The sequence below is a fragment of the Pseudoliparis swirei genome, chromosome 8, assembly GCF_029220125.1.
Source record: "Pseudoliparis swirei isolate HS2019 ecotype Mariana Trench chromosome 8, NWPU_hadal_v1, whole genome shotgun sequence".
In the NCBI taxonomy this organism is placed as follows: Eukaryota; Metazoa; Chordata; class Actinopteri; order Perciformes; family Liparidae; genus Pseudoliparis; species Pseudoliparis swirei.
The window spans coordinates 19788521-19805112 of NC_079395.1; the positions used below are offsets into that span (position 1 = coordinate 19788521).

Here is a 16592-nt window from a genome sequence, read left to right on the forward strand (position 1 = left end):
AACTGCCATCAGGCGTGTTAAAGAATGAACAAATTCAACGACTGTGATTGTAAAGAAAATTTCCCGTCACGCCTTTCAAACTGCACGCATCACAAATAAATAATGATGCGTGTTATTTGTAATTTAGATGAGCTAGCCCTCAGGTTTGACGTTGGACATGGCGTAAAGTGCGTTGGCATGTGTCGGCACACCTTTTAGCCTATATTATTTTCGAGAGTCTAAAAAAAATGTCAGTCAATGTTTATTGTTTTTGTACAATTGATTTGAACTTTGCGTAGATTCTGGCGGCCCCTGTGGACAACAGCGGTAGTGTCTCTGCGTGCTCGAGTCTGCTTCGCCTAGTCCTGGTTCTGGTTCTGTCCTGTTCAATTCAAGCTCAGCAATAAGGAACCCATGGGGCGACTGTGGGTGTCAGTGGTTAGCAGGTCCGTCTTTCAATCCGAGTTCTATTCCCTGCCCTAGTCGATGTATCCTTGAGCAATACATTTAACCCTGAATTGCTCCGCGTGGCCGTAGTCGCGTTGGATAAAAGTGTCAGCAAAATAAAATGAAATGTAATGAACCTGCATGTGACGTGTTTTCAGGTGGAATCCGAGAAATTGGCAATATTCTCACTGATGGTGTCATTTGCTGACGTACACGTAGGCCACAATCACACGTGTTTTATTTAAAACTGCATGCATTTGCTCCAAGCATTGACGCAATGGCTCCATGTGTCATAGACCAATGACACGGACTAAACAGCCAGCCAGAGGCCCGCCACGTTAAGAGAGCCACGGACTTTGAACGACAACCCACACATGGCTCCGACCAAACAAATATAGAATGTGACATAAAGATAATGGGTAATCATTAACCTCAGTTTCTGAAAACGCGAAAACGAACCGTAACCGTTGACGTTGCTTTACATAGTTGTCTCTGTGCACCCTGTTGCACCAAATTCTTTGACACATCAGAATCTATGACCCGATTAAGAAATGTCGCCACTGAAGGTTTAATGTAAAAAATAATCAATATTGCCAATTAGTGGTGCAATGGATCATAAAAACCAGGGTTCGGATCGTACCTCAGATCAGAATTAGGGATTCGGATTCTGGATCGGATCAGCGCAAATGTAACTTTCTGATTCAGATCCTTGATGTTCCAGATTGTCAGATACAGATCCCTTTGTTGTGTTATTGTAGCAGCTGGTCTACAGGTGTTAGGATGTTTATGTGTTGTCCACCGTCCCAAAAAAAGATCACAACTTTAATATCCTTTTACTTTGTCATGGTGATTTGTCTTTTTTTCATTTTTCTAAAAAATAAAATAAAAAAAACCTTCTTCCAGTTATAACATTAACATCGATTGGACATTTTAAAATGACTTTGACTGGATTTCTGTCTGAAGCAACAGAAAACTTGGGAATTTTGTTTACCTGCAGGAGCATAAAGCCTATCGGTGCTTTCCATGTTCCAGCTGCCGCCTCCCTGTGGCATTAACAACCCCTCACGCTGTAGTTACTCTCTTCCACCGGTACGTGTCGCTGCTAACACCGCTACCCAAGCAGTCTGTCTGGCAGGGATTGGTGGGTGTTTAATTGTGAACGAGAGAGAGAGAGAGAGAGAGAGAGAGAGAGAGAGAGAGAGAGAGAGAGAGAGAGAGAGAGAGAGAGAGAGAGAGAGAGAGAGAGAGAGAGAGAGAGAGAGAGAGAGAGAGAGAGAGAGAGAGAGAGAGAGAGAGAGAGAGAGACTCCACCTTGTCTCCTCTTCAGTGCGCAGCGCTCCGGCCGCTCCTTCCTTCCTTGGTTTCCTCTCCCCACACACAGCTGTCTCTCTCTCTCCTCTCCGATGCTGGCTCTGCCTTCTCCTGTCACACGCCGCGCCGCGCCCCCTCCCCCCTCCCCCCTCCCTTCCTCCCCCCGTGAAAAAACAAAAAACATCCTATACTTCGGAGGTAGCGGAATGACTTGACTGACCCGCTTTGCATGGTCTGAATTTCGGGGGGAGAATTCGCACCGACCGGAAAGGAGGGGAGTCCAGAAGGGAGGAATAAAGGAGGCTCTCCATCCCCCGAGGGAATCTATTTTACAGTAAGCAGGCGCAATGTCATCTCACACCTCCTGATGTGCAAAATGCTTGAAGAAGAGAAGGAAAAACAAGATGCTATAATGTGACAGCCTGCTAGAAATATGGCTGTTGTTGTACTTGGTTCGGAGTGTGAGCCAGATGTGGGCTTCATTTCTGATATTATGTGTCCGTTTATTCCGAGGTGTGGTGTGGTTTACGTTTGCTGTTTGTTTTATTTAAAATATATATATTTATCGTGATGCGTTCAAGGGCTGTGTACATGCGCTCGTATTGGTCGTGGGTGGAAAATTGAAAAAAACCCATTTCATCGAGACTCTCCATCCATATATCCATCCAAGTGAGGTGTGCGTGCGTGTGTGTATGTGAGAGAGGGGGGGGGGGGGGGTGACAGGCGACAGCGGCGCATCGTTGGCCGTCTTTGTGTCGCCTTTGCGGGGCGATGCAATGAGAAAAATGATTCCCCCCCCTCTCCTCCTAATCCTGCTCCTCTTCCTCTCTTCAGCTAACATAGCCAGGCGTGAACTGGCTGTAGAGCACCCAATTGCTGCCCCGGTGTGCTCCAGCTCCGACCTGCCTGCATGGCTATAGCGCCATGTTGATCAGCTCCGAGCTCCCCACCATAGTCATAGTCACACATTGCCAGGATGACTATGTTGCAGCGGTCATGATGTTTGCTTGTGTTAATTATGTGTGTGCGTTTCTGCTCTGTGGCCTGGCAGAAAGACGGGAGTGTGTGTGTGTGTGTGTGTGTGGGGGGAGGGGGCTTATACTGCTTATACTGAATCAGAAATTGTCTCATAGTCACAGTGGGTTTGGGTTTGAATGGCAGCTTGTGTGTCGCCTCATTCAAAGTTAATTTCGGTGTTTTCTCTGAAGGTTCACCGGAAAGATGGAGGAGCAGCCTGGCCATTGTTAAGTTGTAATAGTTTATTTTGATAACATCTGCAGAGGTCTTATGTTTTAAATTAATACATATAGAAAGATATTATAATAGAGAATATTAGGGAGAATATTGATATTGTTATTAATGTATTATGAAGCATAGGGGTAATGTCTACTCTATGCAAATGTAAATGGCAAGAATTAATGTATATTGCATGAGAGTGACGATGTTAGTATTATAGATTGACGAAGCCGGTTGAATTCCGTGAAGTGACTTACAATAACAAGAGACTTTTATTGTGAAGGTGACTAATGCAGTCAATAACAAGACGGGACTCTTATTGTGAAAGCGACTGGAACCGGAAGTGACGTTTCGACCGGAAACAGGAAGAGTATGAGACTGCGTGTGTTGGAGAGATCGTTCTCTTTCTCAGGTAAGCTGCGACGCAGGAGGCTGTGCTCCCGGGAGGAGCCGGGAGCCGGCAGCCTAGACACGAGGAAGAGCGCTTTGAATGTTTGATTTACACTTTCTGCCATTAAATGTTGATAACTTAATCCACGCGCGTCCGGAAGCCTGTTTTTCCACCATCTGCGAAGTGCCCAGTTTCAGAATACTCAACACCATAATGAGAAGTTTAACGTGATGGACATTGGGGTTTTGGGGGGGGGGGGGGGGGGGGGTGTTGAAAGACCTGAGAGATGCTGCCAATTGGGCAGAGCGGATTGTGTACGCCAGTGAAACGTCTTGTTCACGCAGTTGTCAGCGGGCTGATTCTCATCCAGTGACTGCCGTGCATGTCGGGCATGTCGTATAGGAGATATCAGGGTTTGAGAGGGGAAGCGCTCCAAAAGAGCAGCGGGTACACGGCGCCCGCCAACATGGTCTCAGCCGCCACGGCGGTGTGTTCATGTGTGGCCAGGTGAAAAGCGAAGAAGCGATTGCTCGATGGCTTTTTTTATCGATCTTCTGCATCCTGATGGGTGAGATATGTGCCCAGTGGACCCACAGCTCAGACACCAGAACAGTTCTCGAGTTGCAGCGCTTTGTTCTTCCTGATATTTAGCCATTTTGTTTTGCGGTTCTCGTGTTTTGCGTTGAACTTAAAGCGCTGGTTGCCAACACTTTTGCAAGGAACAGCTCAACATTCCCAGAAATGTGCTCATGCGCTCTCTTGTTGGGAGTTGGATGAGTAGATTGACACCGCTCTCGTACTTGTATGCTACAGGGCTCTCAAGTTTTGAAGACAGGCAAGAGTGACATTTCCGTCACCCCCCCCTCGCAGAACGAAAGACAGGCAAGAGTGACATTTCCGTCACCCCCCCTCGCAGAACGAAATTTTCGGATATCAGTCGGTCGCGCGCAATTCCAGGATGCTTTATTTTCATTGGTTGCTGGATTAAATCTTACCCAGATACAACAGATACAGGTTTTTTTCTGATTGGCTATTGTGTAGCCCATTTCTTTTTTATGATTGGCTCCTCACAGCAGAACTCCAGGGGAGCGCTTCAATTCAATTCAATTCAGTTTATTTGTATAGCCCAATTTCACAAATTACAAATTTGTCTCAGAGTGCTTTACAATCTGTACACATAGACATCCCTGCCCCAAAACCTCACATCGGACCAGGAAAAACTCCCAAATAACCCTTGATTCCTCCACGGTGAGGGCAGCGCGGCCAGCTCATGTTTGCGCGCTGCGGCACATTAAAACATTAAATAGCCGAGAGTTTTTTTCAGCGTGAGAAATACGATGTGTGGCGGGAGTGCGTGACTTAAGACCGAAATGCGTGAGTCTCACGCTCAATGCGTGACACTTGAGAGCCCTGATGCTAAATACAAAGCTACGGCTCGCAGCCGCTTAGCTTAGTTTAGCATAGCTTAGCATATACACTGAAAGTAGAGTAGGGGGAAGCTATAACAGGGATAATCCAAAAGGAATTGAAATCGACGGTGTGTATTGTGTTTTGCTTACTCTGCACCAGTGTAGAAAAAAATGAACATTTCACGGTTTAGCATAAGCTTGTGTTCTGGCGCGCTTATTTCCTGCCATCTTGAGATGGTTGCATGGCAACATTCATGAGTTGACAGCTTCATTATTAAAGAACGGATGAGTGGTTTCGATGTTAAACTTCTGGTTTAAAACAAAGCAATTGCTAGTGGCCTCTTGTCGCAGGTTGCACGGGTCCAGCAATGGCACCTCCTCATTGATCTCTTGACCTTCCCCCGCTGGGTTTGCGACCTTCACGTTGGGAACCACTGATTAACATCCCATGATCCTCAGCAGATATCAGTGATTGTAATACCAGCTCTTTTCTCGTGGCACGGGCTCAAGTACTCATCGGGAGCTGTCAGAATGAAACTCGTAAAAACATTCGAGTCAACTGACTGCTACGAGCTAGATTAGCAGCATATCGACGCGGAGCTGTAAATAATTAACACACACACACGCCCACACACAGGTGAAGCTGCCAGCCGGTGTTCTCGTCACACAACATTAAACTGATCAAAGAGTCTCTCTTCCCAAATGTTTCCGCATGCATTGCAATAGCACGCTGAGCAGCATTTTAGGAAGCTACGAGCCTTCACAGTGATTTTCAGCTGCTACTCCGGGGAAGAGTAGAGTACCTCCCTCCCCATTCCCGTCTCCCACCCCTGGCCATCAGGGGGCGACTACTTTGATTGTATTGAAGTCTATGAGACAATTACTCTTCCTCTCCCTTCATTGATTCCCTCAGTAAACATTGTAAACATGAGTTTATGATCTCAATATGTAGTTTTAAGTCTTCTTCAATACAGTGCGATGTTCATTTCGTAGATTATGGTCCATTTATAGTCAAATAGGCCATAAAGCGTTGTGAAGACGTGTCGTCCTTGACAGGCCGCTAACACAGTGTTCCCGGGTCTGGGAGTTGTTCGTGTTTTCTACTTAGAACCGTAACCCTTGCAGAGTGTGTACTAGGGCTGCAACAACGAATCGATAAAAATCGATGATTAAAATAGTTGGCAACGAATTTCATTATCGATTCGTTGTGTCGCGCGATTATTACGGCGCTCAATAAGTCACGGAGTATAAACAAAGTTGAGTTGAGCGCAGAGCGGCGCAGGGGAAACCAGAGCGGAGGGAGAGGACAGAACGCTGCGTTGTGAGAGCCAATCAGCGCTGAGCTGCTACTCTGTTGATGAATCTAATTGGCTGCTGCTGCTCACGTGGCGCTGGATGCGGAAGTCATTCACGTCGTCGGAGACATTCACGGAGCTGTGTGCGCCTACGGGTGACGTTATGAACCCAGACACCAGGGCGCTACATGTCACGACGTGTGTGGCATTTCCACAAGAGTATAACGTCGAAAACGTGGTTATTTATTCCGTGGCGGATAGCGGAAAATATTTTTCCATGGAGAAAGGCAACGGAGATAAGCCCCGACGCCACTCGCTGTGAGCGCTGCGCTGCGCGTGCAGACAACATTTAACGGAGCGGAGCAGCGCGTGAGCTCTGATCGGGCGCTCTTTTAATGAAGTATCGATCCTAAAAATATGCTAAATCACATCGTTTTTAACGTACGGGTACTTTGTTAGTATCGATACACCGTGCAGCGTGACAGCAGCAGATGTAGCGGACTAACATTCAAGCTATTCTAACTTCCCAAACGCTGTGGACATCTGAACGCTGATTGGCCGAGACGCGACACGTCCCATCAAAGATGTTTTATTGCGAAGAGCACCACTTCACATTTTTTCCGCGTCTCACTGCAATCTCAACGGCAGCAGGCCAGGTGAAAAAAAATAATAAATCGGAACGCGTCTCTGGTATTGTTCAGGGGGCCGGACCAAATGGGGACCACTGCTCAGGAGAGGAAAGCTGTCAGTCTGTTTGTGACGGGTTCATCCACATGCTGACCAGTGGATCTCCAGGACCTTTCCATGACTTTAAACCAAATGTCCATGATTAAACATTTTGTGAAAACTCTGTCTATACGTGACAAAGTGAGAAGATGTAGTATTTAAACTAACAATGAGAATTCCAAAGCATACCGTATATATATCGTGTAAATTAAAATTTGAATAAAACACATTTTCATTACTTTTACAAATATTTTGGGCTTTTATTTTTTTCAATTACTTTTCTAGGCCTGCTCATAGCCATTTAAAAATTCCATGACTTTTCCAGGTTTTCCATGACCGTACGAACCCTGTTTTGAATAAAGGGTTGAAAATTAAAGTGTTTTTGTTTTTTTATCCGATTAATCGATTAATCGATAAAATAATCAACCGATTAATCGATTTTCAAAAATAATCGTTAGTTGCAGCCCTCGTGTTTATGCTTGATTTTGGTCCCCTCAAAGTCTCTAGTTCAGCGTTTTTGTTTGTTTATGGCTCCGCCCCCTCGTGGCACTTCTGGTTGTCACAAAAAAGAAAAAGATGGCGGAGGCCAACATGCTGTGCTCCGGGCTTCAAAATTGTAGCCCACAAACCAATGGGGGGCCTTCACAGTGACTTCCATGTCCACTTCTTCAAAGATTCACGGTGCATGTGGGCGTGTGCCCCACCACATCCCCTTAGTTACGTCCCTGGTGAAAACGAGAGAAAAGATTTGATGCACTCTGCCACAGTTCAGAGAGGTGTTAAGAGTGTCTGCAGCCTCAAGGGGCTTTGTTATGATTACATATTATTATATATTATATAAAGAAGGTGACACCTAAGATCCGGACACACTACTAGTCGTTTATGCCATTGGAATTCATCTCAGCGATTAACTTGATGTGCACAGTATTATAATTAGAATGAATATGTCATCAAGATTTAATTTTTATGATTTAATGGTTTTGACGGCCATCATTTCCTGTTCTGCAATTAACCCTTTTTGTTTTAAGCATTGGTTGTCGATGTGTCTTGCTTCCCACGTATTGAGCATGTGAGGAGGTGGAGGGCGGGGAATAAGATGGTGGTAAGAATTAGATAAATACAATTGTTAAAGTTGGTTAAATATGGAGGATGATGATTTATGAAGATTTTTGTCCATGTTTTTCGGTCCTTGTCTGATTGTTCGTATAGTAGTTATTTGTATTCATTTATTGTTGTTTGTTGTTGTCTGGTAGTTTGTAAGTTGTAAACAACAAAATGAATGAAAGAAAGAAATACAAAGGAAAGCCCAAACTAAGAACACATGAACCTTAAATTGCCCTTTTGATCTTATTGTAACTTAATTACAATGATGGCCTCATAGGGTGAAACATAACTAGGTTGCATGCCAGGGAGCGATGTTTGTCACTGCATATAAAGAGTGACGTGAAAACCAACACACAACCCAAAGCTGTTGGATCATCTGCTCTTCAAATGCAGGCGCATCAGTCCAAAAAGCTGCTAAATAATTCAATACCTCATGGAGTACAATGTGGAAAATCCAGAACAAACTGCAGTGAGAAAGAAGGACATCATGGATACTACAGATACTATATCTAGTATATATATATAGGGGGGGGGTGACAAATACTTCATTAGTATGAGATATAATATGACCCACTTCTGGAGAAGCATTAGCATGATTTAGTAACTTCAAAGTGCAATTTCTTTTCTTTTTTTAACGAGTGCTCATGTTATTTCGTCTTCCGCCCGGAGACTGTGTGTGAGATTATTTAGAAGAAGCCGCTGTAATTAACTGTGGAATTGTTGATAGTGATCCTAATATATGAAGTAGTGCTGCTAATAAATGTGGTCGAATATTTCACGTGTAACGTGATTATTTCCATGTGCCTAAAGTGGTTAGTAGTACGACAATGAATGATAATAGCACAATGATAGTAATACCAGTGAGAGCTATTGGTATGCACGGTTACTATTTTTAAGGACATCACAAGCTGGCAGATATTGTTCTTTCCAAAACGATGGGAATCAGCCCTCTATTGATCTGACCCAATCATCTCAGAAAGAGCACACCGTATGTTGTTTGTGTGTGTGTGTGTGTGAACTGCCTGACAAACTCCAGAAAATCACTTCCCTGCTTCCTGGTTCCAAACATTGGCACACGGCCCAAAACATATTGAAAAATTACATGCTGCAAAAAAAAGTATGGAAGGAGATGACAAATAAAAAAAAATAAAAATATATGAATATATATATATGTATATATATATATATAGATGTATATATATACTGTATATATATATATATATAAATAAAAATATGAGAGAGAGAGAGACACTGAGTGTTGCCAGGTGCATCCGATTCATATCCCAGCTAGCAACCTGCCAGTTGTTGCCCGGTCAACAATATTTGTATTCCTTGAAACATTCAGAGCAGAATTCCAGTAGGAGAAAAAAAAAAAAACATGGCAAGCCGCTGACATTGTAGCCCACGTTTATTTGCGAGGAATTAAAGAACCCTGGTTTGAAAGGTGGAACCAGAAATGTTTCTTCTATGGCAGCACTCTGAAGAACCATTTTCGGTTCCAGATATCGCATTAATATTTCTGTTTTTACTTCCTGCATTCACAACTAGAGACCACGGTTAACTTCCCAAACAAGGGGAAGAACTAGTCCTCAGTGCACTGATGGAGGTCGGGTCAAGGCCGCTGTTGAGGTGCAAAAATCAGGCGACAGAGTGACTGCTGCCCGCTGCCCCTCTTCTCTTTGCAGCCTCCACTTGCGGAGTCCGGCTGGTTCACTAATGGATGCTGACAAATAACAGCTGCACTTTGCCTCCCTATCTCAGACCCTGAGTGGTTTTCCTTCCCCCCCCCCCCGACGATGCCCTGAGAGGAGAGCGGAGTGAGTTGTGGAGAGGGTAATGGTTGTTTGTCGGACACGTTGTTTTGTCACTCGGCTTTCGTTCATTCCGCTCGATGGTTGGAGTGTGCACTTTGCAGCCGGGGTGCCCTGCACCTTTATTTACGACGGCACATCTGTGGTTGTGGCGTTGAAAAGACACCCGAGTGACAAGGCGAGCCAGCCCGTCTGGTGTCATTTAGTTCAATTTAGTATCTAAAAAAAAAAGAAATACACGGAATAAGGCTGAGCCAAAGGAGCACCACGCTATTTTTTTGTGTTCGTGAGAAGCATCTTTCATCCCCGTGGTAACCCAAATTCGGGGGCCGGGGCTGCCATCTTTGTTCCAGTCAATCCACCATCCTCTCGGTGTCTGGCACGTGTTCCTCTACACCGAGAAGAGACGGCAATACTCGTCTTGATCCACCTCTCACAGTGTCGCTCACCCAATCAATCCCCCGCGGAGTTTGATGTTGCGGTTGCCAAGTTGTGGTTGCCGTGGCAACAGGACACTGGTGGGTTTTTGCTGTGATGTCAGCCAGGTGCGGCCGTTCGGCAGTTTGGGCTCCGACAAGGCCGACCCTTGTTAAGGGGTCAGCGAGGGGCGACTCCAAATTAGCTCGGAGTGTGTGCGAATGGGAGAGTGGATGGGTGGACGTGGTAGGGTAACGCTTTACCCCCTTCAGCTTTGTCGCCATTTGTTTGTGTGGACTCATATACACACACATTTTATTAAACCTTTAATCAATCAGGTGAATCCCATTGAGATTTTTTTTGTTATCGCTTTTTCGAGCATGACCTGGACAAGACAGGCAGCAACCAGGGTAGGAAATGTACATCTTTTTTAGGGGGCAATTTTTGCCCCCACTGACTGAAAATCCAGGGTCATTTAGAAATAGATTGGGGGCACTTTTTAAAACTTTTGAAATAACATTTAACCTTTGTTAAAAATAATAAATATACTTATTTAGGCTTGCAGTATATGAGCAATTATCATCAAATGATAATAATAAGACTATTAAGCAGTAGTCTACAGATTCAAAGTGTTTTCTTAGATTTTTTTAACAAAAAAAATGAAAACGGAAATCAGTCAATAATATTCAATTGTATTCTTATTTCCAGTCATAACATTTCTTTGTTTTTTATAATTTAAAATTATATTTCTTGAATTTTTTTGAATGCCTACATAGTACAGGCAATACAGATAGGACATACAAAGCAAAGAACAACAACACAACGCTATAAAAGGGGTATACATATATTAATTAACAATCTACAAACAAAAACTCAGCAGAGCTGAAGGGAAAATGTATTTTCAGAAATTGAAAAAGTACATATTACATTATATGTACAGTGTATACATATAATCAATATGTGCATATACTGGTGTCTTATTTGTCAGCTAGCACCAGTTCATCATCATCTTCATCTGTGTCAGTCATTGGAGAAGTAACTGGACTGACCTACTGCCTCTAAAGGGTTTGATGTGGGCCTCAAACAGCAGAACAGTCTTCTGCATCACATTCACAGCTTCACAGGTGTCTCTTATTGAGCTGATTACTCCATGCTTCTGTAAAACCAAAACTAGTTTTGTTACATGTGATAAGGGACTTAATCTAAACATTTAAAATTGGAGTCAACTTCAGTCAACTAATTGTATTTTACCCAACTAGAGGATTGGTTGTCAACTACAATATGTCAGTAACTTATGTGGATGGAATGATTTTCTGACTGTTCTCTGGCTGACGTGAGCTAGGTTGCAAGAGAGCCTGTGGGCCTCAAACAGCAGAACAGTCTTCTGCATCACATTCACAGCTTCACAGGTGTCTCTTATTGAGCTGATTACTCCATGCTTCTGGAAAACAAAAACTAGTTTTGTTACATGTGATAAGGGACTTAATCTAAACATTTTAAACTTGGAGTCAATTGCAGGCAACTAATTGTATTTTACCCAACTAGAGGATTGGTTTGTCAACTACAATATGTCAGTAACTTATGTGGATGAAATGATTTTCTGACCGTTCTCTGCAGAGTTGCCAACTTTTCAAAAAACCTTGGAGTGAGATTTTGTCGGGGGTGACCAAAATGTTGCCGCGCACGCAGCCACACACGTTGGTGGCTATAATATCAGGAAATTTGAATTAATTTGGCGTTGTACCCATGTTGCACCCTGCATTCTGGCCTGGCAAAGGTCTTTTACGAGACATCTTTGCTACCTTAAAGAATTAAAATGTTTTTTAATAACTCTACTCTCATTTACAAAAACATGCCTAATTCTATTGCACAAATGTCCTGTCTTTATGTTAAATTCTTTATAATACATCTTATTTGTTCAAAGTGCTGTTTGGAAATTTTTTGAGAGGGTCCTTTTCCTAGGCCTGCAAATAAAAAGATAAATGCTATGTGGGCAACCTTAATAAACAATGCTATGATGTTTTGAGCATGCAGTATACCAAGAGGTTAACAAGGTGCTCTCCTGCTGCTTGTTATGACAGCTGAGTTTACATTCACCACACAAAATCACACGCACAAACACAACGAATAATTTCTTTCAAGATTTAAAGTTTAAGAGAGTGAGTACTTAATTGAACCACATGTCATGAATAGGGCTCTCAAGTTTTGAAGACAGGCAAGAGTGACATATCTATCCAGAATGCTTTATTTTCATTGGTTGCTGGATTAAATCTTACCCAGATACAACAGATACATTTTTTTTTTTATTGGCTATTGTGTAGTCCATTTCTTTTTTTTGATTGGCTGATAAGTGGCACCTCACAGCAGAACTCCAGGGGAGCGCTTGATTCCGCCACGGTGAGGGCAGCGCGGCCAGCTCATGTTTGCGCGCTGCGGCACATTAAAACATTAAATAGCCGAGAGTTTTTTTCAGCGTGATAAATACGATGTGTGGCGGGAGTGCGTGACTAAAGACCGAAATGCGTGACTGTCACGTTAATGCGTGACACTTGAGAGCCCTGGTTCTCTGGCTGACGTGAGCTAGGTTGCAAGAGAGCCTTTGTAGCTAACGCACCTTCAGAGCTAGCTAACGCCAATGTTAGTTCGCTAGCTAAAGCAAACTTGATTATTTCGAAATAGTTATTAGGCTACTAGTCATCACTCACCGTATGCTTGACGTGTCGCTCCCCTTTATCAAGTCCTCCTCACACGCAGTCTCAGGTCTGATTAAGACGCACTGCATTCGGGTCTTCACGCATGCGCAAAATCACAACATGACGTGTCAACTGGACCGGGTCATATCGGCGACGATGTTTTTGACAAGTTCATAATTATTAGAGGAAATTCTGGGGGCATTTTTTGCCCCTCTCCTAGTGATATCGGGGGCAAAACGGCATTTCTGCACTTTGCCCTTGTGTATTTCCAACGCTGTCAGCAACATTATGAAACAAATAGTTAAAAACAACAAACACAGAACAAGATGAGTTAAAAGAAACTAAAAGTTAAGAGACAGTGACACAACAGTTAATTTCAGAAAAATTGACATGTTGCGGAACCTGCCTCCATTTCTTTCATTTTCTATTTAAAAGCAACAAGTGGTATTAGTTCTTTGAGTTATCAATTATTCTGCAACATGTTCCATGATGAGGGTGCAGAGTACACAAAAGCCTTGTTGAACAAATATAAAAAACACATGCGTGTGTGGCATATGCAGTGTAATCATAAAACAATTGGACGGCCATTGAAATAGGTTCATTTATAAGTATTGGTAGATTTTTAGAAATCATTCCCAATTTGCCAATTTCCGAAGCTCGGTCCAAATCATTATCTCAGACTCTCGGTGCCCCTCAAACAATAGTTTTGGACTTGGCAGGGAACGGTGGGTCCATTTCTACTTGTTACTCAGTCTACACAGAAAGTAAGGTTCAAACAACAAAGCATTAAGATCTAGTATGAATTCAGAATGAATGCGCCATAGAAGAACTACCCTCTCTTCCTCCATGTCTCATGTGTTTCGTTTTGGTGCTGCACATCCTAAAGAAAAAAACATTGCTTCTTTCGAGATTGTAATAGCCGAGACGTTATTAGACAAAAGTGTCCGTTATTGACGATACACAACTTGCTTTAATTTTCTCAAATTAGCTCTCAGAGTAAAAAAAAAAGTAGGAGACGTCTTCTTCAAGAAGTGGATGTCGTCGTCGTGACATCATCCACAGATTTTTGGACGGCTGTTTTTAAAGCCTCGAGTTCACCAATTTTGCCGCCACCATCTTGGAATACGGCCATAGCCATGTTGTTGTTGTTGTTGTTGTTGTTTACAACCGATGAAAGGAAGTGACCATATTTGGAATTTGGAGGAGTGCATTTATTATTTATTTACCAGAGAGTATTTGTATCTGGTAGCGAATGCAACCTGTCAATCACAGTTAAGTCCTGCTCTAAAGCATACTCTGCTTTATGGTCTGTTTGACTCTAAATGGAACATAATCTACTAATTGAACATCATGCTGTATTAAAGAAGACTTGAAACTAGAGATTGATGAATAAACTCTTGTTTAAATTGTTTCCTGAGGGAATAAATCAAGAGATAAATCGAGTTATTTTCTCATAGACGTCGATAGAATTGGACTTCTTTTTGCAACCGGAGGAGTCGCCCTCTGCACGTTTTAGGACACTTCTGCAACGGCTTCACTGGGCAGAACCGCAGGTTGAAGCCCTTTATCATGATGTCAGTAGGCTAGAAATAACACACAATACTTACCGGGGCTTTCAGACCTAGTTACCTGCTCACTTGATCTCTTTCACTGAAAGAAACGATTGTTTTTTTATTTTGGTTTTCTTAAATGAAATGTGACTTTGCTTGTCCTTATCTTTTTCGCCTGTGTGTGTGCGTTTCTGACTGGGTGGGCGTTGGAGGAGTAGCTGCAGCCCGACAGCTGCTCTTTGTTCTCACATGCCTTTAGCGTATATAAACTCTTATGTGTAAGTGGGCCTTCCATAATTACAAAATGAGCTTCGTATTTATAATCCTGCGGAGGGAAAGTCATTATGTCCTGCCGAGTCTTTTGTGAGCTGTGAAGTTTATTGTCGCGGTGAAAACAACCATTCATCAATTATCACCTTGATGGGAGCCATTCTCCCTTTGCTGTGGCCCATGTTCTTTGGCAGAGGATGAATTCATACCGATTTTTCAATGATGATGGCGGAGAAATTATTTTCATCTGGATGTGAAGTTAATCTTTTTTTCTGAATGTAGTTTTTAGCCAATGTGGATTTTTATTTATGATGTAATTTAAAAATTCACATCTGACTTCATATTTCCAATTAATGAAGAAGTTTTGCTCCAACTTTTGATGGAAATTAGTGAAAGTGTTATTTTTGCTGTCGCCACCCCAAACCACCTTGCCACCATTGTTTAGTTCTTTTATCCTGTTTGGTTGTTGCATTTTTGCTGACATGGCACTTTGTCTATTGCATGCAGAATGGTGTCAGAGTAATCTTTTGCTTCAGGCGGTGTCCTTGGACAAAGCATTACCCGAAGTGAACATTTCATTTGGGGAAAATAATTCTCGACCAAAGAGACATTTCTTTCTATATCTTAAAGGGCACCAAGCCCTCATTAATTTCTGATCCTGTGCAAGCATTGCTTGCTTGAAGGTTTTGTGTGTGTGTGTGTGTGTGTGCTTCCACGTGCAGTAGAAGAAGTGGCGTTAGGCCAGTGGAGCCCAGCATTGTCCTCTTCATTCCCCGTACTCACATCGGTGCCAGCGTCCTGACAGACACTAATCTCCTCTTTCTCTTTACGGTTTGCTCAGCACTTCGGTTTCCCAAAGCCCTCATTGACTGCTCCACGATGTCCAAAACATTTGTTGTTGTTGTTGTTTTTAAAGCACCTGGCGACAAATCTAGTGACTACTTTTGGACTTTCATTTGACCACTATTGAGTTTTTAAATTATCACAAAATGCACATATAGAAGTGGGTTTACTGTGGGATCTTCTCTGCTTACATCATAAAACAGCTGATATAAAAAAAGTTGAGAAATAAGAGTTAAATTCATATTGATTAGCATATGATTAGAATAGAAGTTCGAGAACCAGCTAATAATGTAGCTCGTCAGACTCGGTTAAGTTTAGCTGGACTGTCTCTTATGTATGGAAAAAGTTACAATGTGAACATCACCGATATGTCAGTTAGCACGTAATGTAATTTGCCGACTTTTTAAGCAAGCTTCAACTTTCCATTGAAAATAGTTTTTAACACTGGACAAATCCTAATGACTTTGACGATCTCCTGAGGTCTCATGGAGCTGAAGGTCAAATCTCCACTAATATCTCCACATCTTTCTCATGGCTTGGCGCAATTGCCTTTTAGACATTAATGGTCGTCACATCTTGAAACGGTTGTCGGGTGGATTATCCCACCAGCAGCTGTTGGATAGATTGTAATGAAACAAAACCAATACTTTGGTTTATGTCATCAACCTTTTACATTGTGTTTTCACGAGCTAAGAGGCTCTCGGGTTGGAGTTCAGACCGTATCTAGTGCCTCCACGTGGCTCTCAACATGGAGACGCTGAGCAGCTAACCGTGCTAATGGAACAATGCTGACGGAGGAAACACCGGTTACCTGAAGGCATCGTCAGCGGTAACCACCAGATAATAATAATAATAATAATAATCATTTATATAGCGCTTCTCAAGGCATGCCGACATCCCGAAGTCGCTTTACAGAGTCCAGTAGTCACACACACAGTCATCCCGGTGGTGGTAAGCTACATCAGTAGCCACAGCTGCCCTGGGGCAGACTGACGGAAGCGTGGCAGCCAATCAGCGCCTACGGCCCCTCCGACCACCACCAACACTCATTCACATCCATACGAACCGGGGTGAGGCTGCGATGCATGTCTTTATGATGGTGGGGGAAAC

At 43.0% G+C, this 16592-nt stretch overlaps 1 protein-coding gene across 1 annotated transcript in view; it reads left to right on the forward strand.

Annotated features, from left to right (window-relative positions):
- The first annotated feature begins 2002 nt into the window (after positions 1-2002).
- Positions 2003-16592, forward strand: part of LOC130198496 (catenin delta-2-like) — a 264975-nt gene continuing 250385 nt past the window's right edge. Inside the window, exon 1 of the mRNA XM_056421662.1 lies at positions 2003-2071. The gene's annotated coding sequence lies outside the window, so the exon portion shown is untranslated. The remainder of the gene's footprint in view (positions 2072-16592) is intronic.